Genomic DNA, 22,700 nt, shown 5'->3' on the forward strand with positions numbered 1-22,700 from the left:
GTCACACATCAAACATTTGCTGCCACTTACCTGTTTTTAACACCTGCAGGGCTAAAAAAGTAGTTAGTAGGAGAAGAGAGGAAAAATGGAGCAGCAGGGAAAAGAAAGATAAGGGAAGAAAAGACGAGGAGAGGGGAAATGGAGAAAAGAGGAGAATAAAGAAAAGGGAAGGAAAAACAGAGAGAAAGGAGAGTTTAGTGCAGACCAATGTAAAGAAGAGGAAGGGGAAGGAAGGAGAAGAGAGGAGTGTTGAAGGAAGGACAGATGAAAGGAGAGGAGAGGAGGTGTAAAGGACCAAAAGGGAGAGCAGAAAAGAGATTAGAGGAAAAGAAAAGGAGAGGAAAAGACAGTCAGGAGGAGGGAAGTGTTTGATGAAATCTATCTATTGGCTTCTTTTTAGGGGAGAAAACAGATGAAGGACAGGAGGGCAGGGCAAGGCAGGAGGCAGGGTGGGATGGAGGGATGCAGGGAAGCAGAGGAGAGGATGCTGAGAGCAGCAGCCGGGAGGGAATTTACTGCAGTTATTACACTGGATGGACTCACTGAGGCTGCACTTCATACTGTGTGTGTGTGTGTGTGTGTGTGTGTGTGTGTGTGTGTGTGTGTGTGTGTGTGTGTGTGTGTGTGTGTGTGTGTGTGTGTGTGTGTGTGTGTGTGTGTGTGTGAGTGAGAGAGTGAATCTGATATTATTATATTTAGACACAATATATATTTTATTATCTGATATTGTCTAATTGACCTTTTGTCTGTGTTTTCTTTAGCGAGTCAACATTTATGAGGAAAGGAAACGCAGACAGAGTCGAGGGTGAAGGAGGGGGGAAAGAAAAAGGGGAGTGTGGTCTGACTTCCCTCGATTACACCAGGGTGTCCTTTTTACACCAATGCATTTATGTCTGCTACATCTACTCCAACAGTACCCGTCTGCCTATAGGTGCTTGTCTTCCTGGCAGTGTATGCCTAGGTCATGCGACACAGCACCAGTGAGGCAGTGCTGCCCAGACACCACTGCCTCCAGAGAGACTGACGACACCATACAGGTACTATAGCTAGTGATGAAGCATTTAGTGAAATGATTGATTAGCCCACAGACAGAATCAGCACTTTGGATAATCAAGTAATTGTGAGTCATATGTCACACAAAAAGATGATCATGTACTGTTTCCTGCCTCTTAAATATGAGGGGGTTTATAATTTGCTGACATTATAAAGGCTTAAAGATTAATCATTTAATTAAAAAAAAAAAATCTTCTCAGATCAATTGATAATAAAAATAATTGTGAGTTGGCAGTTGCTGCGATAACAGCAGACAAGATTCATAGTTAAAAACGCAAGCACGTAGTGGGCATGATGCAGGCGACAAACGCTGCTGCAGGTGTTCATTTATCCAGACGACAGTCGATCATGAGTTCAGCACTGTACATTCTACACAGGGCCCGCGCAACGAGATTTAAACTCGGCATTAACATATGGCACACGAATGTGTTAGCTAACAGTCGCCTATTCATACACCCAGGAGCAACACTAGCATTCATTTGGATTCGCGTTACTGGCCACCTGATGAATGTGAGGGCAGAGGGCAGAGTGCTGCAGGGATGAGGTTCCTGGTTCCCTTGATAAAAAAAAATCATATGGAATTTTCCAATTCCGATTTTGGATCATGGCAGAAAATAAACTCTGTGGCAAACACAAGTTGAAACTACACCATGTTCACATGATTAGAACATCACCACCACTAAGCATCTTATTACACTATAGTATATGCACTTTACTATAAACTGATCCATCTATGGGTTATAGTTATAGTAGTTATAGTTATAATACTGTATTATTATATATATCATAACAGTTTTCAACTAAAGTGCCCCTGTATAGATGGGCATGATGATGACTAACAGCCTCTGTAATCTCATTTAGCCACTTGTTAACTAATGCATTTAATGATATTGTCCTTATCTTTGAACATGGAAGTAAAAAGTCGGTCCACCTCGTGATTTTGTGCCGCCCTTCCACTCTGTTGCTTCAGTCACCAGAGCTAACCAAGCTGTAGCTTATCTAACATGTGCTCAGAGGCACAGCCTCCCGCTGATGCTGGAAAATATGCAACCGAAGGTGAACCGAGACAGTAAAGCCGTGGGCCATGAAACCAAAACAATTATTGAAAAGATGCTAAAAAGAATGAAGAGCTCAGATGAACTGTACAATCGGATAGTAGATTGCTGTAGTTTAACCCACTGAGCCCTGTGCCATCTTAACATTGTTGTTCAAAAGGTCCTCCCAGCACAAAAAAGTACGTGTCCCCTCAGAACTGCTGTAAGTCAAGAGATGTTCGTGAGGAGGGAGAGAAAAAGGAGATGAAAATGACCATCAGTTGCTGCCTGAAAACATCCGTCATCTATGAACTTTTTTTTGTGTCTGCACTGCCATTCATGATGGAATGTGTTCTGCCCATGGAAGCTGAAAAGGCTGCTGCTGCACATCGAGTACATACTTGACGTTTTCAATAACATGCCACTGCAGAATGTTGGACTTGGTATGTTTATCGTGTCTAAAAGTCATTTTCTTCCAAAAGAAATGTTACAGCGATGAGGCCCTATGATGTCAGCGTGATATAGGTTAGCTATTCTCCCACCCAGCCAGCGAGCCACCCACTCCCCAACAGGGGAGGCTGGCTGTCGGCCGCGCAGCAGTCACCCAGCGATGCACGGCTGACAGCGCTCAGATTTAAAACCCAGCAGTGGCGTTTTGTTTCTGCCCCGCTAACTCCTCCTATAATCTAACCAGGCGTTATCAGCCCAGCACAGGCTGCAGCGATCTGGAGACAGCACCTGTCAGAGGGAGGCGGCGGGTGGACAGAAACAGGCAAAATTAAGAGGAGGGAGAAAAAGTTGTGGCAATAAAAAAAAACACAAAATTGTCGTGAGGAAGGAGAGGGAGCGTGGAGGAAAGGAGAAGGAAGAGTGGAAGGAGGAATGCAGGGGCTGTAATGGAGCGACTGGGGAGCTCTTTCGCACTTCATTGTGGTCTTGCCCTGCCAATGACCCCGTCATCATTGTGTGCGCGTGTGTGTGTGTGTGTATGTGTTACTGCTTCCTACAGGTGTCCGATATTGTATCTTGCTACCTGACATACGGCCGTCTGCCTGCCAGACCCACAACTGACTCAACCCTCCAAACATGCACACACACACACACACACACACACACACACACACACACACACACACGTGTTTGGAGCAGAGATGGTTTTCTCCCTGGTGGGATGAAAAATGACTTTGCCTCCTGGGGATGAGTCTACATCTGACTGAGTCCGGTTTATTCAGGAGAGTGGTGGTGGTGTGTGTGTGTGTGTGTGTGTGTGTGTGTGTGTGTGTGTGTGTGTGTGTGTGTGTGTGTGTGTGTGTGTGTGTGTGTGTGTGTGTGTGTGTGTGTATAACGGTGAGTGAACTGAAAGTCACCTTCACCAGTTTTTCCCTTATTCTTGTTAATTGCTATTGATTATCCAGGACAGCAGAACTCCTTTTACAACTGATCAAAAGATCCTTGAACTACAGCTACAGAAACATGGCTGAAGGAGAAAAAGCTTGGCCTTTCCTGATAAATTCAATTAACCTGAGAGTTGAATTAAACATTCATGAACATTTGCCTCAGAACTAACATTAAACATTTGTTCCTTGACTACCTGAAGGGTGCCTGATTACTCTGCACCACTCGTCTTCCTCTCTTTACCTCTGACTGCTCTGCCCTTCCCTGTCTCCTTTTCAACACTTTTTAGAGACATTAAGGAGGCTGAGAGGCAGTTTGTGGTCGGTGTGAGTTCCACCCTTTTCCCACAGTCATGCGAGGGCTCTTTGTCAGGTGAAGGCGAACCGCTAAGGGTGGAGACCGAGTGCTGGTGCCAGGCGCCTGAAGTGTCCCACAACCATAGCAATAAAACAAGAAAAAGCCACATCATCATCTTCAGTTATTTCTGCGGCATTTTCCCCACATTTCCCACATTACAGGGCTGAGCTGCGGTGCTGTATAACTAATGTGTAATATATCTGTCACCAGCCTCCTTTTACTGCAATGAAAGCAAGGCATTGATATAACTAGAATGACTTTAACAAACAAAAGCCTTCTCCTTCACGATTTAGCTTCAAGGGATACAAGTTCAAATGTAAAAAAATTGTTGAATGTTGAGGTAACGATTGTTCTGGCAGTCAGCTGTATTTTATCAGAAACTCTGATGCCACAAACATCCTGAACACAGAAATGTGTATCAGTGATGATTGAGGGAGATGATTTTGTTTAAATGTACACATTGTTTCTTAGGAGAATCCTGCATATTAGAACTTTAAGGCCCTAGGCTCAGGTTGGCATAGTGACCTCATGAGTTAGCATTCTAACATGCTAACACTCTTAAAAAAACTTGAGATGGCTAAATTTCAAGTTGTCATCAAACCTGGCAAAAGAGCAAAAGATGCAGAGGCATTGACTGCCATATCACAAGAAACATACTTGACATAATCCTCAACCTTTTCATTTTAAAAACAGCATTAAAAAACAAGCGTGTGGATAGAAAAAAAAAAAAAGTTTATTACTGCTGCACGCTGCTCTGCTTTTTCGTTTTTGTGTACAAGGTGCTCAGAAACATGTGGCCTACTTAACCTTCGACTTGCAAAGAGGATTATTCAACTTATTTAACTCCACCGTGAGCTCGCTGTTATTTTTCCTGGTGTGTACAAATCCATTTTTGACATTTGTGAGTGATTCTGAACCGCAGGAGATAAGAATCTGGATTCTTATGTGGATCATTTTTTGTTTCTACCCACCCCTGCAATTTATCCTTTACACTCTAGCATAAAACAAGAGTTTTTTTCTTGTGTAACATCAAGGGACTGCGACTTACATTTCGCTGTGTTGGAGAAATGAAGATGTTATTAACTTGGAACAAGAGTCATTTCAGTGTGCATTATGTTGCCATTCATAACGACACATACGTGTGTCACATGCACGTATTTTATTCTAATCACAGTGAATTTATTGATTTTATTAACTGTCTTTGTCTTCATATTCCAACAGTCAGAATGAAGACATCTATGGTTTCAGTAGAGAAATGTTGTTTGTATTGATTATGTATTGATTTTATTGATTATGAACCACAGCGTACCTCTAGTTTGTCTGGAGCAGGGTCCTGTATAAAAGTCAGGTCTGTTGCAGTTGAAAAGCTGGTTCAGTTCACATGTGGACCTACTGGAGGCAGCACTCACTGTCATCTCACTGTATGGTAGGTTACTGTTACACTGAAGACAAGTAGATTGCTGTTTTTTCTTCATTTAACAGTAAACTCCCGGCAGCAGAGTTGCCATTTTTTTTTCTTTAGTTATTTTTTTTAACACTTTGCTTACTGTAATAGTAATTTTCAGCTTTTTCCTGGTTAATTACAAAAAATAAATACTTTACATGAAGTTGAGTAAAATGCAATAAAAACATCCAAAAAGATATTTAGCACATATAGTTCAGTGATGGGCATTTATTTAGAAGCAACACATTCAATAATACATTACTTGATACAAACAAATATATTGTTTTTCAAGTACAGTTGGAGATTTAAAGAATACATAATAAAAACATCACAGTTATCAATTCTTTCTTGGGGAATGATGGAACTTGTCACTAAGAATATCACTGTACTATTTGTCAGTGGGATTAAAACATAACATGAATCCCCCAAACAATCTATCCAGTGAGACATGAGTGGTCCTTCAGGCAAGGCATGTGGGCAGTTCAATGTCCCTTAAAACACTCAACACACACATTTGACCAGTGAGGGGTCAGACAGTAGCAGTCCTGGCATTTCTTTACATGGGGAAACTAGGGGGTGACAATGAAGTCAATGTGTGTAATAACCAATACAAACCTGAGCAGTTTACATGATCCCTTCCTGTTCACACGAATAGTAGTTTTTTTTTTCTGCAGTGCTCTACAGTGGGGCTACCTGGATACGTGGTATATAGCTTATTTGGTAGACAGGAGAACAAGAATATGATTACAACTACATCATTTAAAACATAAAATGTAAAATAATGGCAGCTGCCTTGATGTTAGGAGCCTGGGTCGAGCTCTCACTGACCTGTGTGAAATTCCCTGAGGTTTGTCAGGAAAGCCATGACAGTGAGACCGACTGTGACAGACGCTGCCCGTCCTCTTGGCCTGGCTGGCCTTTATCCGTCTCTCTGTGGTGATTCCAATGAAGTGCCTGAAAAACACAGAGGCTGAGGTTAGAGGTTGGAGAGAGATCAAGTCTGGTACTATATGAAGCATGGAGTTAGGGTTTATGATGGGCAGGATAAAAAAAAATGAAGAACAGAGAGAGAGAAAAGGGCTATTAGACAAAACAAGCCTTACCTTAGTAGACACAGGCAGCCTTCTCCTGGCACTGTAATGTAAAGTGAAGATGTAGAGCATAAAGCCACGTCATAAAGACTGAGTGGATGGCCTCACATGAGACCCTCCAGGCTGATCATTCAGCACCCAACAGTCCTGCGCTCCGTTTCACCTGAAATGTGAAAATGCAGTAATCTCAGAGAGCAGTTTGACTCGTGTAAATATTTCCTACTTGGAAGAACATCCATGCTTTTGCTGGAATGCAGATGGATGAAAAGTCAGTCAACATGTACCAAGCAGTCTTAAAGACGTGGAGTCAGGGGCAGGTGTCCTACGGACAGCAGTCACTATGGTCGGCAACTGATGAGGATTTTTAAGATGGCAATGAGAGGGACGAGCCCACCTGTGGTCTCTGTGTGCCTCCTCAGGGCCCCTCTCACTGGGACAGGACTTTGTTGTCGATGCATTTGCATATAGGAGGGAAAAAAAGGAACAAACACAAAGCAGCGTGACAATCTTGCATCTGTTCAGCAATCAACGCACTAACAATGACTCCTGTTTACTATAACATCTGTCATGTTAACGTTACCCTCCAGTCACAGAATGGCAGGCTAATAGGACAGGATAAGAGTGCTGCAAGCTAGTTTAGTTAACAATACTGACAAGAGGCAGTTTGCTTAAAAAACCTAATAGTAAGCAAATATGGTAACATGGATACAGTATAGTTCTGCTTACCGTTCAGTTGGATAATCCTCAAAAAGACAGTCCAGAGCTGAGTTCATGACTTCTTGTTCAGCGTGTCTTCTCCAAAAATACAGTATGTTTCTGTTTTTGCACGGCCTGATCCAAACATCACACCCAGAATGCAACAGTATTTACAACAGTATTTTATTTAAAATATTGCCCAGAATGCAGTGTTTCAGGCAGAATGTTACTGTTTAAATAGGAAACTGTATGTTACTGTCAGAGTTTTACTGTTTTCTTTTTCCCTGTTTTTCTTTACAGTTTTCTTTTGTTACTGTGTCTCCTACTGTTCCTTTGACAAGTTTTGATGAAAAAAAAAAAAATCTGGCTTTTTTGTTGTTGTCATTTTTGTTCATAGTTTGACCACACAGCACATTCACAATCATCTGTACCTGTGTGGGAGGAGGGGGCGATGGAGGCAAGGATAAATAAAGAAACTGTGACCTCAAACACATGGCCTCATCACATGACTCCATCCTAACCTTTCTCCTCGTCTTAGCTCCTCCATCCAGTGGCGCCGACTTGGGTTTAACAGTGAAGGGACAAAAAAAAAAAAAAGGTCTACAGACATCTGACACAGAGTCAACATCTGAACCAGTCTGATTTCTTTCCTTTCTTAGCTTATCCCTCCACCAACACTACAACCGGTCCCCCTCTGCTCTCCCACCTGCCCCTGCCTCCTCGCTTTTCAGCCGCATTCTGTCCTCCCTTCCTGCTCTCTCTTCTCTCACACCTGTCGTGCTTCTCCCTCCCCCCTTGCAACACTAATTCTTCCTGCTCGGATTCAAACGAGCCTCACTGAACCCCCCGTCGCACCTTTCACCCCGCTCAAACCTTGTTGTCTCTTCTCCACCGCTCACTTTCTTCATCTCTTTTTATGTTTCATCTCAGATCTGAAAACTTCAAACATGGCCTCTGTGCCAGGCTTAAACTTTTGGAGCTGCTACTGTGTGTGTGATTCTAATGAGTGTGTGTTTGTAACCTCCAAAACACTAGCGGGGCGCACAACAAAGCGTTGGGTTAGTCTGACCTTTTACCCTGCTGTGGTGTGTGTGTGTGTGTGTGTGTGTGCGTGGGTGTGTGTGTGTGTGTGTGTGTGTGTGTGAAGCCATGAAGTGATGGAAATCCCAATTCTCATGCCTGATGGACAAGTGAACCAAAAGCTTTGGTCACACTGTCTGTTTCGTGCTGAGCTATGGTAATAAAAAAGCTTAATATAGCCTCGGGCTCGTGGCAAATGCTTTGATCCTAAGCAAGGTATTATGTTCATGCTGTACCAGAGCCAATCAGTCTTGAAATCAATAAGTGCATCTTGGCCCATCTGCCCTTTTTCATTGTCTACTGCTCCTTCCCAAAATACGAAGTACAGCAAAAACTGAGGCCTCTTTTTTCAGAGCTGCTTTATACAATCTGCAACTCCACTCTTCCTCCCCCTCGCTGTCTTTGTGCTGCTAGTGCATACCAAGGAGTTCAGCATAGGACGTGCCTCATATCTGCAGCCAAACCCTGGACTCCTGTTCTGCTGCAACTCAAATTCTCTCTGCCAAGGCGGCAGCGTTCCAAGAGACTGAATAAATCACCTTTAAAAAATGTTTTAAAAAAACGATAACGATTAGGATGGTGGGATGCTTCTGAGATGTCGACCATCTCTGCAGAGGAGCTAATGCATCACATTTATGAAAGATAGCCGTACCGTACGAGGAGGAGGAGAGGAGAGAGAAGGCTCACTATCAGACGTTCGGTTTCCTCCTCTAGGAGTCATATGCATCCACAGCAGGCAGGTTCAAGTGTGGATCTGATAGGGCCAGGCAGGAAGCCAGAGCACAGAGATGCTTTTGCCAATAAATGTCATCATGAAACACGCACAAACACACTACACATACATAGACAGGTCTACATACAGTAATCTCGTGCGTGTGGACGAGTAGTGAGATGATTTGTGCGGCTCTAGGTTTTGCAGCCTGGTGTTATCAGAGTTGTCAGGCAGGCAGATCTGCAGCACAGGAGAACGTGGCCTGGGTAGAAAACAGACGCACTGTCAGAATGAGTGTGTTTGTGTATAAAAGAGAGAAGGTGTGTGTGTGTGTGTGTGCGTGCCTGCATGTGTGAACTCTTAAGATACAATGAAAAACTCTTGAAAAGGAGTTCTGAAGTTTTGAAAAGTCTGCTTAAAATCAGCCATTTCCTGTGAGAACAGATGTTGCTTTGTGCTCAACATTATCTGATATGTTACACAATGAGCACAATTATAGTATGGAAGCCGCTAGAGGGAATAAAAGTCGCAAACTGGGCTTTAATCAGAATGTGCAAGGTGCAAAATGTTCACAACAACAATTAAAGCGCCAATTGGTAGGATGTGAAAATATCTAACTTTGCAGTCTCCAAGAACTTGAGACAGAACAACCCTGTGGCTAACAGTAATGAGTAAACCAGACAAATGCCATGTCTATATAGCCTGTGTAGCAAAAGCAGCTAGATAGCAGAGCACCAGCAGCAGCACATTCAGACTACACAGGATGTGTTCTATCAGATCAGGAGGGTTAAACCTGGCGTGAACCTTTGATTATCCATCAATAAGGAAACATTAGCACCTATTAACCATGTTAACGCCCAATCTGATTGTTTTTCTATGGTTGGATTTAATACACTCTGTCTGTGTATGTTCACCTCCCGTCAGGGTAACACTGGGTGATGTTGCTCTCCAAGAGGGACACAAGTGTGGCAGCAGCAAAACAGCAATGTATGTAAAGGTAATAAAGGCACTAACTACAAACAAAACTCATCAGGTCATGTTATTTGTTATGTTGTGTCTACATAATGCAGAAAAGTGGCTAAGTGGCATTATTCATCCTATATATAGAGACCTTCTTTAAGGTATAAAGGTCACATATTGTTGCTTAATGTAGGATAACCTACAGACCGTAAACACAATGGACCCACTCCCTCTGTAAATATAAAAGGCTCATTGTAAGCTAACAATCACACAACAATTGATAGTTTTAGACGATTATACTTGGGATGTAATGATACTAAAGGCTCACGGTACTATGATGCCACAATAAATAGTCCACTATACAATATCTATTTAAAAAATAAAGAAAAAGACGACACGAACGATGTCCTTCATTAATACATTATCTGTATACAATTTGTTTTTACTTTTTTACAAGAGGTACATGAAAGTAGCTAACTATGACCTTGTGCAAAAAGTAGCCACGAATTGTTTTTTGCAATGTATGATTCAAGTACCAGGGCCACAGAAATCTCTGTCAGCTCAACTGACACATTATTATTTCCTAACTGTATGTTCAGTGGTTGTCTGTTGTTGATGGGACGATATGTTTTTTTCTCTTGGTTGGTTTGTAAAAACAAACAGCCAGCGGCGGAACTGACACAGCAGATTGTGAACCATAGTTTTCCCGCAGGTAAACATGCTAACATCTGGCTGTTGCAGCTGCAGCCTTAGGTGAAGCAGAGTGATAGACAGGGTGGCGAAGCAGCGGCACGGCAACCCAGCAGCAGGTAGCCCTGGGGCCTGTTTGCTCCCCCTGAAGAACCTATGAGACGCTCTTGTGGTGAAGAGCAGCTCTGGAGGATGAGTGACCGCGACGGCAACGACAGAAGACCGGCAGGGAGACTGGACAGGTTGGTGTGTCGGTGTGAAGAGGTCGGATTGTTACTAAAACATAAAGTTTGAGTCAATGCAAGCCAATCAGAGGAGGAGTAGTCTTATGAAAACTCAGGTAGGACCCATAATAATAGGAATCTGTCCTCTTGAGCTGTATTCAAACAGAACAATACAATGACAATCAGTATGTTTGCATGCACAGCTTTGTCGGATTACAGCCATAGTTCGACTATGCTGCTCAATCAGACAACTGCAACTGTCCAAGTATACGTGCCAGTGAGAAAATCGAATTATTGGCCAAGGCATGTCATACTCCGGCACGATAGGTGGCGCTGTACCCATTTAAACTAGTGGTGATAGAACCACCTCTGGCTGACCTCTTTATGTCACCAGCAACAACAAACTCTGCCTCGGCATTCAAGAAAGACCACCGTTATGTGGTGTACATGATAATTACACAAACTAGACGCACAATGGCGCTCTTGTGTACGGTTATTTCAGAGGAAAGATGCCGCTACCGCCGTCCTTATAATTCCAGCTCACGGTCCCGGGAAGAAACTCTCAAGCCTGCGCAGGACGTAAAATCCAATCCGATCCGATCTGATGGAATGTATACATTCAGGAGTAACAGGACTAACAATCATATAATCTAGGCGTTTTAATCCGACTATGAGAAATCTGATCCGGTCTGACTTTAGTCAGACTAAGGTGTATACATGCATCTTAAAAATCAGATCATAGTCCGACTAACCCAGTAATTCGGTTTTCTCAAGTGTCATGTAAACACACTGAAGGAGAGATCATAGAATGCATTTATACTGATTCCCTTGCTGGATCCATGAGCTTTGTGAGCAGATTAACCATGTGATATGTTGGAAGATATAATCACATTCACACAACAGTATTGCAGCATCTGTTTTTTATATTAGTTATTATATAGTTATAGTTATTATATTCAATTTCTGCCCATGGATCCTCCTTAATTCTACACACTGTACCTTTAAATACCAAATAACAAATATTACAGTATACCCTGGGCCGGGTCTGGCTCTAGCTGTTAGGTGACAGGTACTTTCTTAAAACACCTTTGTCTGAGAGTTTAATATTATTCAAAATACATCACATTCAGCTCTAAATCTTCCATCTGAACTGAATGGTTACTGAGCCATCTGACCGAAGGAAACAGGAAGTGCTGACCAGTGCTCTTCCAGGCTGCCCATCTGGACTTCCACCATTTGTTCTAAGCTGACTCTTTCCATGTCACTGAGGAGCATCGGACCATCTTTTTTTAAACGAACAAAGGCCTTTTTCACTGGAATCACACTGTGTTGACTGTAAGCTGGTTACGAAAACCTAAAAAAAAAAACGTTTCCTGTAATACAAAGAGAAGCGCCAAGAGACCTTTACACATGGACACCTGCTACCGCCACCAGTTGGTCGAGATCTCATGGAGGCTCTCTTTGTTTCGTCTGATTCTAAATATCCACAGTGACAAACGTATAAAAACTTGGCTTCAGGTTGAGGTCACCAATCATTCGTAATTGAATATAAAACATAAATAAATTATTCTCTTCCTTTTATTGCCTCTATGTCTGGTCTGCATCTGTTGCTTCCTGACACTGATTCAGCTGTTTTCCGAAGTGGAGTAATTTCCCACTGGACATTGTTAAAAAATTCATCAAATCTCTCATCTGTATGCCTCAGTATGTATCTCTGGAGTATCTTTATGCCTTCAAACCTCTGTCTAGCATTTTGTTTTCATTTGGTGCTGTATGATTCACAAAAGATGGATTTATGTTCGAGGCCCTACAGTGTTACTGTTATTAATAGGATCCCAAACAGTCTGATGAGCTATGACACATTATACAGGTTCAGTTTCCACCTTAAAGAGCGCCTACTCTCCTTTAAACAGACGTTTTCCACATGCATGCGGTCCCAGGCGAGGTCTAACAATAAGGTTCATTGGTGCGAGGGGAAGACGTGGGACGTAGCCTGGAGGGGAGATCCTGCCTGGAAGAATGACACTGATTAGCTATGTTGGGTGGGGATTGAGGAGCTATTTTACCTCCGTGGTTCTCAAGGGCTGAATGCACAAGCTTTTGTGTGTTTAACAGCATCAGAAGAGCTGATGAATGGCCTATTTAACAAAACCTCCCCAATGAGCAAGAGAGAAACCACAAGAATGTGAATGAACAAGAAAAAAAAACCCAACCCAAACCACAGCTCATGTGGTTATGTCATTCAAATGACATTGGTGAGTTCAGACGAAATCTGTGGATATGAACAACTTAGAAAAAAATAAATCCATCAGGATGTCCATAGGACTGACTAATAACTAATAACACTGACCTGCAACAAAACACCACCTTAACAAGCTAAATGTATCATTGTTATAGCTACATCAATACTAAAATAGTACTATGGGCAGACCTAACGATCCATTCGTCACACTCAATAGGTTACTGTAGGTTCTGTCAAAAAGAGTTCAGAGAAAAGTCACCACCACTCCCCTTAAAGGAAAATGCCATCTCAGTTTTACACCCAATCTGAGCATGGCAGTCTTGGTTGGTCAGTCTAACACTTTGGTCCAGACTGAATCATCTGTCGTGGGAAATGTAAATCAGTCACTTGTCTAGTGCGGATGAGATCTGGTCAAACGCCAAGCTCCAACACAATATTTATTCTAGACGTTTATTGCTTGCAAGCAAGAGTAAGACCAGTAAGACATTAATCACCCTTTGATTTTCAGGTAATATATTGTGACATTATGAGGGCTGCACCATACAGAATTTTAACTGCAACACGGCTATGAGTTTGTTTAATTTGTTGTGTTGCTTTGATTCACTCCCATGTGGATTATCGATCGAGTTGAGTTGAATTTTTAATGACTGCACTAACCTGGAGGAAAAACATTACACATTTTGCTCTTCCAGGCAACTGAGGAAAGAGGGGTTACATCCCAAAGCAGCCCTGACTGTACTCTGTTTAACACTGTTATCATGTCTCATTCAAAACAATGTTCAAGGCTGCTCCAGGCTAGCAGCCTTGAGATCATCTAACTTAAGTGTCAAAGCCCACACTTTTTCACCCAAAAAAACAGGCCAATAAACCAAAATGTCATGATATTCCTCCAAGCAAAACATGTCCGTGGCACATTTCAGCAAAATAACAAATCTCAAATGAATGGCTGCTTGGAAATGTCACTCAAACCCTTTAATCAGAAACACAATGCCAACTGAAACATTTTCAATCACAGGTTTGAGAGGGATACTTGAAAAATGTATTGCGATACAGTTACAACGGTACCTGTAACCTGTGAGAGACCAAATGATCTTAAAAATTATAGGCAGTAACATAATCCAAGTATAAACAAGTCCTGTGAATTGATTAATGTCCATTACTTTGAGAACTGCAATACAAATGATTTGAAAATAAGATAAGATGATTTTTACTTAAATGTACAGTGTGAGATTATTTAGCGGCACACTCCCTCCTTCAGCCCTCCCTTTCCAAAGACACTGGTGAAGCTCGAGAAGCTATGGTGGACCTCACAGACAAGAAACAAATATTCTATATATGGACATGTCATAGCTTTGCCACACTCCCAGCCCTAAAGATCTTCATACAAGGAATAAATCTAAACAAATTTTGCTTTTGCTTTTAACGCAACGTTAGCACCACACCTCTGAGAGGCAAAAACAGAGGCTACGGTGTGCTAATATTCAACATTACACAAGCCAGCATTACTTTTACTTTACTTTACTTTAGTAAAACTAACGTACTGATTATATACATGTCACGTTAGCTTGATTTTCATTTTAATATGTGTTAACAATGTTGTGAGTGTGTAGGTTGGTTAAGTCCAGCCCAACAGTCCCCACACACATAGTGAATGACAGGATGGTGCTGTACATATCCAGCTCCTGACATACACTGCCAGGTCAAAATAAAAGTCATCACCTGGATTTCACCTGAAATAGGTGAGAGCCTTCCATTGGATAATTGCTGCACTGACTGATATGTTTCAGTTGGCACCAAGTTATTTAATCCTCACTGATGCAGCCAGTAGCTACTAATTTCTCAAACAACCATGTCTGAAGACATAGCCTGTAGTTGTGGAAAAGATGTTACCTGGTCACACAAGGGACTGAAATAAATGTTGTGATGCTGTATAAGCTTTGCTGAAGAGAAGAACTCCAGCGTTTATTCCTGTTTTATGCTGTCGCTTGTCCTGTTTTCACTTCGTGTCTTGGAGTTTTTGTTTCTTCATGCTCCTGTGATTTTCTCATACAAACTGAACATGATCCACCATCTTTTATCAGATTGTGGCTTCAAACTTGGTCTCAAACTTCACACAATACTAATTTGCTTTATCTTTACCGATATTTACCCAACTCCATAAAAGTTCATTTATGCAAGTCCATCTTTGTGTTGTGTTGGGCATGAAAATGGAAGCAAACCATCTCTACAACAAAGCCGTGCTGTAGCAGTTTTCTGCTCACAAAAATCACTGTCTTGTCAAGTCTTTTCGTCTTTTCACGCACAATTAGCCAACCAAAACCAAACACTTGTGGAACAAAATCAATATTTAAGGCTTATGTTTAGTTTTCAATGGTTTGCTGCAGAAAATACCTCTAAGGTTCCCATGTTACAGCTGGCCCTTTATCCTTTTCGGGCCAAGTTGCAGTTTACGTCCCTCCAAGGAACAGGAACATGTAATTACAAGAGTAATTTTAATTAGAGTAATTAGAGTCAACACACTCATACAGCTAGCTGGTATATATGTATATGCATTTCTTATTACAGAATTTAGGATGTAGAAAAGGATGGGAAGCGTGAGGAAAAAGACCCAAAGAAGTTGACCGGGTCTACAAATTTTTTCAAGATCCCAATCCGACCTAGCATCTGTGGGATGTGCTGGAACAAGTCCGTTCCATCGAAGGCCCAAACCCCAACATGCAGCACCCAAAGTATCCACTACCAACATCCGGGTCCCCAGATATCTCATGAACAACATTAAGTCTTGGTGGTTCTATTGTTGTTGCTGATCGGTGTATATACTGCGCATTCATTGCATGTACCATTCAGCACAAAAAATAACTTGCCAGTTCTCCCTGGTGGACAGACTACAGATCGCTGTTTCTAAATAATTAAAACTTAAACTTACTGTGTCCTTAAAGGCTCAGTTCACTCAAAAAAACACATTTCAGTCATTATCACTTACCCTCACGCTGATGGGAAGTGAAGTGAAGTTTTGTAGTCCACAAAACATTTCTAGGGTTAATCTGGTCTCACATGACAACACTAGCCTGACAGCTTGCCACAGGGCATGATGTAACTGTACACTGATTTAATTTGAGCTTCATAGGCTGCTGTGGGACTGTATGTCAAACCAGGCACAATCAATAGCTTTTGAACCGCAACCACAGACAACACTCATTTCTGATTGTCTTAAAGCTGTTTTCAAATGGAACATGAGCGCACCTCAAACATTCCAGGCTTAATCATTCTACATCAGCACAATGTGAAGTCACTGCATTCTGTCTCGGGTGTCATTGTCATGTAATCTTGTACTGTATTATCATTTACACTTTTCAGAAGGAATTGTTTTAAACTCATAACTTCAGTGCCATTTTTACATTGCTAATTCCTGAAGAGGACCCATCTATTAATGTGAAATAACTCGGAAGGATTACTTTTGTGTTGTAGTTTGTTTATGTACATCTATACAATTATTGAATGCCTCATACAAGCTGACGGGCCTTAATTTACCTCTAGAGCTGTAATAGAAACAGCCCAGATGGTCATTTAGCTAGAGATGATGACAATCCTTCATATAGCAAGAGTCCTTCGTTTCAGTCCGCCTGCCTCTCAGCTTAGCACAGACTGAATTTGAAACCTTAAAGTAAAAAGGAAGATTGAACTTTGACCCAAAGCGCTTAACAAAGCACGCACACACAAACACATGTGCACGTACCCAGGCACACATACACACACACACGCAGACAGCACACATGCAAGCAGCAAAAGTCTTCTCTTCAGTCTAGACACGTGGGCTGAATAATGACAGAGGAAGGCACAGGAAAAGTGACAGAGTGAGAAAAAGAGGGGCTGAGACAGAGCTGGAGATAATGAGAATAAAAACGGGAGCGAGACAGCGGCAAACACAGAGGCAGGGAGCAATGAGCAGACACAGGTGGGTGGGAATGGACATAAAGGGTAGAAGTTGAGCTCTCACAGCCTGTGACCTGCGGCTATTGTAAAGGAAGATATTGAATATGTGTCTGTATGTGTGTGCAGGGTGAGCACTTGAACCGACTGCACTGATAATAACTTTAACAATTATGATCCGTGAATTCACCGGCTTGTTGACTTTTTGATTTGAAAAGACATCGGAACTGTACAAGCCACAGGGTTGGAAATGAATTAGACAAGTGCTTTAAATGAAGCGTGTTATACAGTTGTGTTATGCATCTGGCAGGTGAGGTGGCAGTTTGATAGTTACATAAAATCACATGGGGATCATAGCATGTGCAGTATGTTAGCAACATAACTAATGCAGCATCAGTCCTCGGTCAGTCATCTGCACAGGATGCGTTTAAGGACAGTACTGAGAAGTGTGCTAAAGTACAACTGAAAAAGTGCAAATGATTACTTTGTGTATTTGTGTGATTTATCATGCAGTGTTTCCCTTACACTCAATAACAAAAAAAGTTTGCATGTATGAAATGCCTAAAGCCCCCAAAAGAGGAAAGTTGGAGATAATTTGATGTCCGGACCCAATACAAAGGCTACTGAGGCACCATCATCATAGCACACGTACGTCTAGAAGATGTGTTAACGCCAACGCCTGCAAGACATACAGTATGTGTGCTATCTAGGATGGTAAAATCACTCCTTCAGATTTTGATTGGGATTTTAGTTGGAAGTAGTGTCCAGGGGCCTCTCTCAAACACAAGACTCCAAAGAACTTGTGTTTTTGGGGAGAAGGTTCTTGCTAACTGCTCTTGCAGGAACGATCGTGCAAGATCACAAGCATACAGAACCCTGTTGAGAGAATGTGCTCAGGCTGGTATTACGGTATAACACTACCACCAGAGGCCACCAACAGTGCCATAGAAAATCATTACATCAAAATCAGTTCATGAGATAACAAATGTACACTTAGAATGTATGAATGTCCATTTAAACATTTAAACTCAGAGGAGGAGCGGCAGGATTTGAAGCCAGCTTTCGTAGAAAAGCTCACGTGATGCACTGGGGACACACTGTATTTTATTTCATAAGCTTACATTGTGAACAAATCGGCTGTAAAATGGAGAATACATGTTTGGAGAGTCACACCCCTCGCAGAATGACTCGTTTCACTATCATAATTTGAGGCATTTGTTCCAATAAACTGTGGAAAAGTCCAAATGAGCAGCAAGATCAGATCCGGGTATTTTCATAGACGCGATGTTGAGCTTTTCTTTGGCTTTTTTGCTACATGCACCACTGGGCAGCTTTCTTTGGAATGAATGGGGCTCCTCCCTCCTCCGCTTTCATGTAGTGTCCTTGGAACATTACTAAGGCCAAAAAAGATGAGGTTTTACATGGACGCAAGAACAGGAGAAGAGATACTATGACATGTTGAGAAAGGTGTTTCTTATACATTATGTTCTATAAAATAGAGCAATTTCACACTTTGAATTGGACACTCAAATAAAATGGTAGACAGAAAATGCAGTACACTATATATAGAGCAATTTCAGAATAATGATATAAGATCCCATCTTTAGAAACATTTATGGCACTGTTGCCTCCCAGCAGCTTGGGTTGGATTCATGGCTGGCTTCTGTGAGGCCAATTTCTCAGGTCAAGAGTCTGCTGTCCACTTCTGAAGGAGTAAAACCATGCCTCTGAGGACTACAATGTAAACATCTTTGCCAGAGACGACAGATGGTTTGGAAGAGGAGTGAAGGAATCCATCTTCATCTAACTGGAACGACTGTCTTGGAACAGAGGAGGTGGCCTATGACACTACATATCACCCACGTACAATGCTGGACTGAGTTCCCGATCCAAGCAGCTTAACAAGCATTCACACCTGGGCTCACCACAGCACTAGCAACCCACACAAAGGTCAACAACCCACAAGTGGCCCTAACGACTCTGTAACTCAGAGTTCAAACATCCGTAATGACTCTGTAAGGACACTCCCACGCAGAGTTTAAAAGCCTGCAACTCCCCTCCAGTTGGCTAGAACTGCAGAAGCCTCTTGGATGAGAGGTGAAACATCTTCAAGAAACTGAAACAAGTCCAGCTGCCTATGATACAGCACTACCAGGACCTGGACGACTGAGAACCTTCATCAACTTCTCTGATAGTGCTACATTGATCCACATTCATATAATTATAAAAGAAAAAACTGCCGCCAGGACAGAAATATTCAGCTGGTCACCAGCTATCTGCGCATTGTGTGCAAATCTGAAACATCATTGCATGATCATGACTTTCTGCCGCAACAGAACCAATCCTTGACACACAGATTTCAACAATCGGAGCTACAAACTTGGTACTGGTGAATAATCTAACTGGGTCACTGTCAAGAATAATCATCTCTGATCTATTCTGTATTATATCATGACGATGCTTTACCATTCAGGAAATGTGGCACGTTGAAACCATATAAATAAACCAGTATTTAGTAGGATGAGGTGGACAGGCTGTAGGTAGGGGGGGTGTAGGCTGGGGGCAGCCCGAGATGTGCCAGTCTTTGATTTACAGATTCGTTTTATGTTTTTGTTTTTTTTGTTTTTTTGTTATTTGTTTAATTTTCAGTTAGATTTTCATCAAACATATAACCATGATTATAAACACATAACATCAAACATGACGTTAACGCTAAAGTTTGCCAGAAATCATACATTTCGTTGGGGATCCATTAAATTCCCCTGGGATCAACTCAAATGACCACCTGTAGCTCCTGGGGACTCATTATATCACCTAGACACAGTCCTTGGAGTTGAACTCTATGTTGGCTGCCCACAGCTACACTCAGTACACTGTTCGGTTGTACATGTTAAATATTCTTCAGTCGTCAACATTTCAAGCTTTCTGCACATTCAAACTACAGCAGAGATGATAAAATAACAGCTCTCCAAAGTGAGAATGTGTGAACATTTTTCTCCCTATTTTTTTTTTCTGCTGTAGAAAAAAATGCACTTAGCAGCAGTAACATCGATTTTAGATTTCGGAAAGGGTGTTGTGATGCCTGAATTTGAGATTAATGCTACTACACCATGTTTGTCAGAAAGTGTTTGTGAGATGTCTGTCAATCACGCTCATCAAGCTAAACGCGAGCACGCTAAACATACCTTTCTTCTTGCCACAGGGAAAACATTAAAACGGTAACGTGAACTATGACAGGAGGAGAAATTCCCTTTCTTTTGGGAGACTTTTGGATTAAGTCTTTTAACATCGTGAAAGACCTCCACCACTCAGCTGGGGAGGGCTGCCTCTTGCCCTCGACAGACAGATGGACAGATGAGACAGACAATCAGCCAAATACAACCAGTCTGACACAGCGAGAGGTGTGGAGAGGCAGGTATCCACTCAGTCAGGTAAACATTTTGACATTTAGTGGATGTTGATATGACAGCTTCACCCTCGCTGAAGAGCTGTGTAACCATGGCATCACAATGATTAAGCGGGAACAGTGTTTGGAGTCGTCTGTACTGCTACCTACACTTTCTCTTTCTGATTAAAGTTCAACGCAGCCTGTCTGTGACAGATCTGTGATTAACTACGCTGCAGTTCATGACTCCCACATGAAGAAAAAAGTTACGTCGATGAGATGGAAGTCCATTGATTTAACATGACAGACTGCATGGAAAATGTGCCCGAAGGGGAGGAGGAGGAGAAAAAAAAAAGTGCATGTGCTCCCAGACCAAAGGCTTATAGCTCGTACGCACAATTGAACCCGGCTTATCTCTGCAGGCTCTGCATCTCTCCGACACACACATATAACTCCCATTTACATGAAACACCACAACAGGTTCTGGTCGTGGTGAACGCTCAGAATCATTTCTACATCTGTCTGCCCTCGAGCAGGGAAAGTAAAGCAGTAGTTTTTGTGTTATGGTTGGGAGATAAGGGTGAGAGACAGAGAGAAAAAAGAGAAAGAGAGAGAGAGAGAGAAGGAGAGGGGGGGGGAGCAGAGGAGCAGAGAGGACAACATAGTGCTGCATTGCAGCAGCAGAGCCAACAAATGTTACTACTTTGTGAAGCCGTGGCCCTGTTTGCTGTGACGGTCCTATCTGAGAGTTATCTAAAGGTCCTCTCACGCTGGGGATAATCATGTATGACCCAGTGGAGGAAGAAGGACACTTGGTCAGACACATTATGGCCTCTTTATCAGCCTATAAGTCTGCCGTCATATCTCAATGTCATTTATCTCCCCCCCCCCTCCACTCTGGAGGATAATAATGCATGAGCGAAGGGGGGCGACAAGAGGAGCGTTTATGTGCTTTATGGGCTATCTGTCGCTCTAAGCGCCACGCTGCTTTCAACTGCGATGAAATGTGTTTTAATCTCGTCAGGGGCGAACTGAGCGTTGGAGGTGATAATGATAACTTTATTTGTATCGCGCTCTTCCACAAACAAAGTTTACAGAGTGCCGGAAGGGGGAGGGGGGGCACAGACTCAAGGTTAGACGAGTGTAAAGACCAGCGAGACATCAAGACAGGGCTTTTTATATTGCAACATGCGCCTCATGTTTAAGAGGATACACCCAGAAAAGACAACAGTTGAGGTCTCCAGCCTGAGTTTGTGCAAACCCTGATCCTCTTTTTTGATTCGTATGCTGCGCCGCCGAGACGTTCAGCAGGGAGATGTTGTTTACTACCACATGGCCTGAAAAACAGCAGCACTAACAGCTATTTTTAAAGGGGGAAAAGAGTCAAATCATAAGTATTCTCTCTGATCTAGACCAACTTGCTGCATTGCTGAGAGACAGAGAGGGGGGAGGGAGACAGACGGAGACAGAGAGACGGGGTGGAGACAAGGGCAACGCTTTGGGGACACTGCTGCATCCATCCAGCCAGCCAGCCAGCCAGCAAGCCAGTGCAGACAGACAGACAGACAGGCAGCCAGTAGTCAGGCTATGGCTGTCACTCAATGTTGCTGCTGCAGAGTGGTGCAGTGCCTCTCTCTCTCTCTCTCTCTGTCTCTCTCTCTCTCGCTCTCTCTCTCTCTCTCTCTCTCTCTCTCTCTCTCTCTCTCTCTCTCTCTCTCTCTCTCTCTCTCTCTCTCTCTCTCTGTCTGCTCTCTTCTCAGTGCTCATCGTCTCTCTCCTCTCCTCAGCGTCCATCCGTCCTCTACAGCCGTCCGTCCTCTCTGACAAACTCTTCATCCCTTCATTCACTCTCTTAAAACTTCTCTTTTCCACACCCGTGTCCTTCACTTCTCATGTCCTGTTGTTTCCAGCCCTATCCTCCACTCCTCTCACCCCTACTGCTGCTTCCCTCCTCTTTTCCACAACAGTCCTGCACCCCTTCCTCTTCTCTTTACATCCGCTTTCCTCCCGTCTTGCCTCATTTTGTCACACCATCACTCTCATCTTCCCTTTTCACGTTATCTCCCCCTGTCTCGTCCACTCCTCCCTTCCAACTCTGGTAAGCCTGGTAATCAGACGGAAATGCCGTTTCATTTTTGCATCTTTTTTTTTTTCTCTCTCTCTCTCTTTTGGCTGACAACTTGATGTTTGGCGCATCAAGTTGTTATTTCTCTAACTCCACATACGACAAGCAGACATTGGTTTCATCCAGGCTCTGTGCCATTGTTGTGACATTTTTTTGCCATTCATCTGGTTCCTGCATTGAGTTACAGAGCGGGAGGAGTTATTCTGAGTACATCTGGTTCCAGATATAAGAGGTTCATTCATTTTAACCAATAAATAATTTTGAGTGACTTACAGTTGGAGC

At 42.6% G+C, this 22,700-nt stretch overlaps 1 protein-coding gene across 3 annotated transcripts in view; it reads right to left on the bottom strand.

Annotated features, from left to right (window-relative positions):
* Nucleotides 1-22,700, bottom strand: part of LOC119006125 (low-density lipoprotein receptor class A domain-containing protein 4-like) — a 227,078-nt gene that overhangs the window by 168,223 nt on the left and 36,155 nt on the right. The window contains exon 2 of one of the 3 annotated variants that reach the window (XM_037074513.1): nucleotides 9,011-9,124. The exons of 1 other annotated variant lie outside the window; for it this stretch is intronic. The gene's annotated coding sequence lies outside the window, so the exon portion shown is untranslated. Of the gene's footprint in view, nucleotides 1-9,010; nucleotides 11,043-22,700 lie in introns of those variants that run through there. One more of the 3 variants, XM_037074512.1, reaches the window with a different exon arrangement.

The sequence above is a fragment of the Acanthopagrus latus genome, chromosome 17 (assembly GCF_904848185.1).
Source record: "Acanthopagrus latus isolate v.2019 chromosome 17, fAcaLat1.1, whole genome shotgun sequence".
NCBI classification, from domain to species: domain Eukaryota; kingdom Metazoa; phylum Chordata; class Actinopteri; order Spariformes; family Sparidae; genus Acanthopagrus; species Acanthopagrus latus.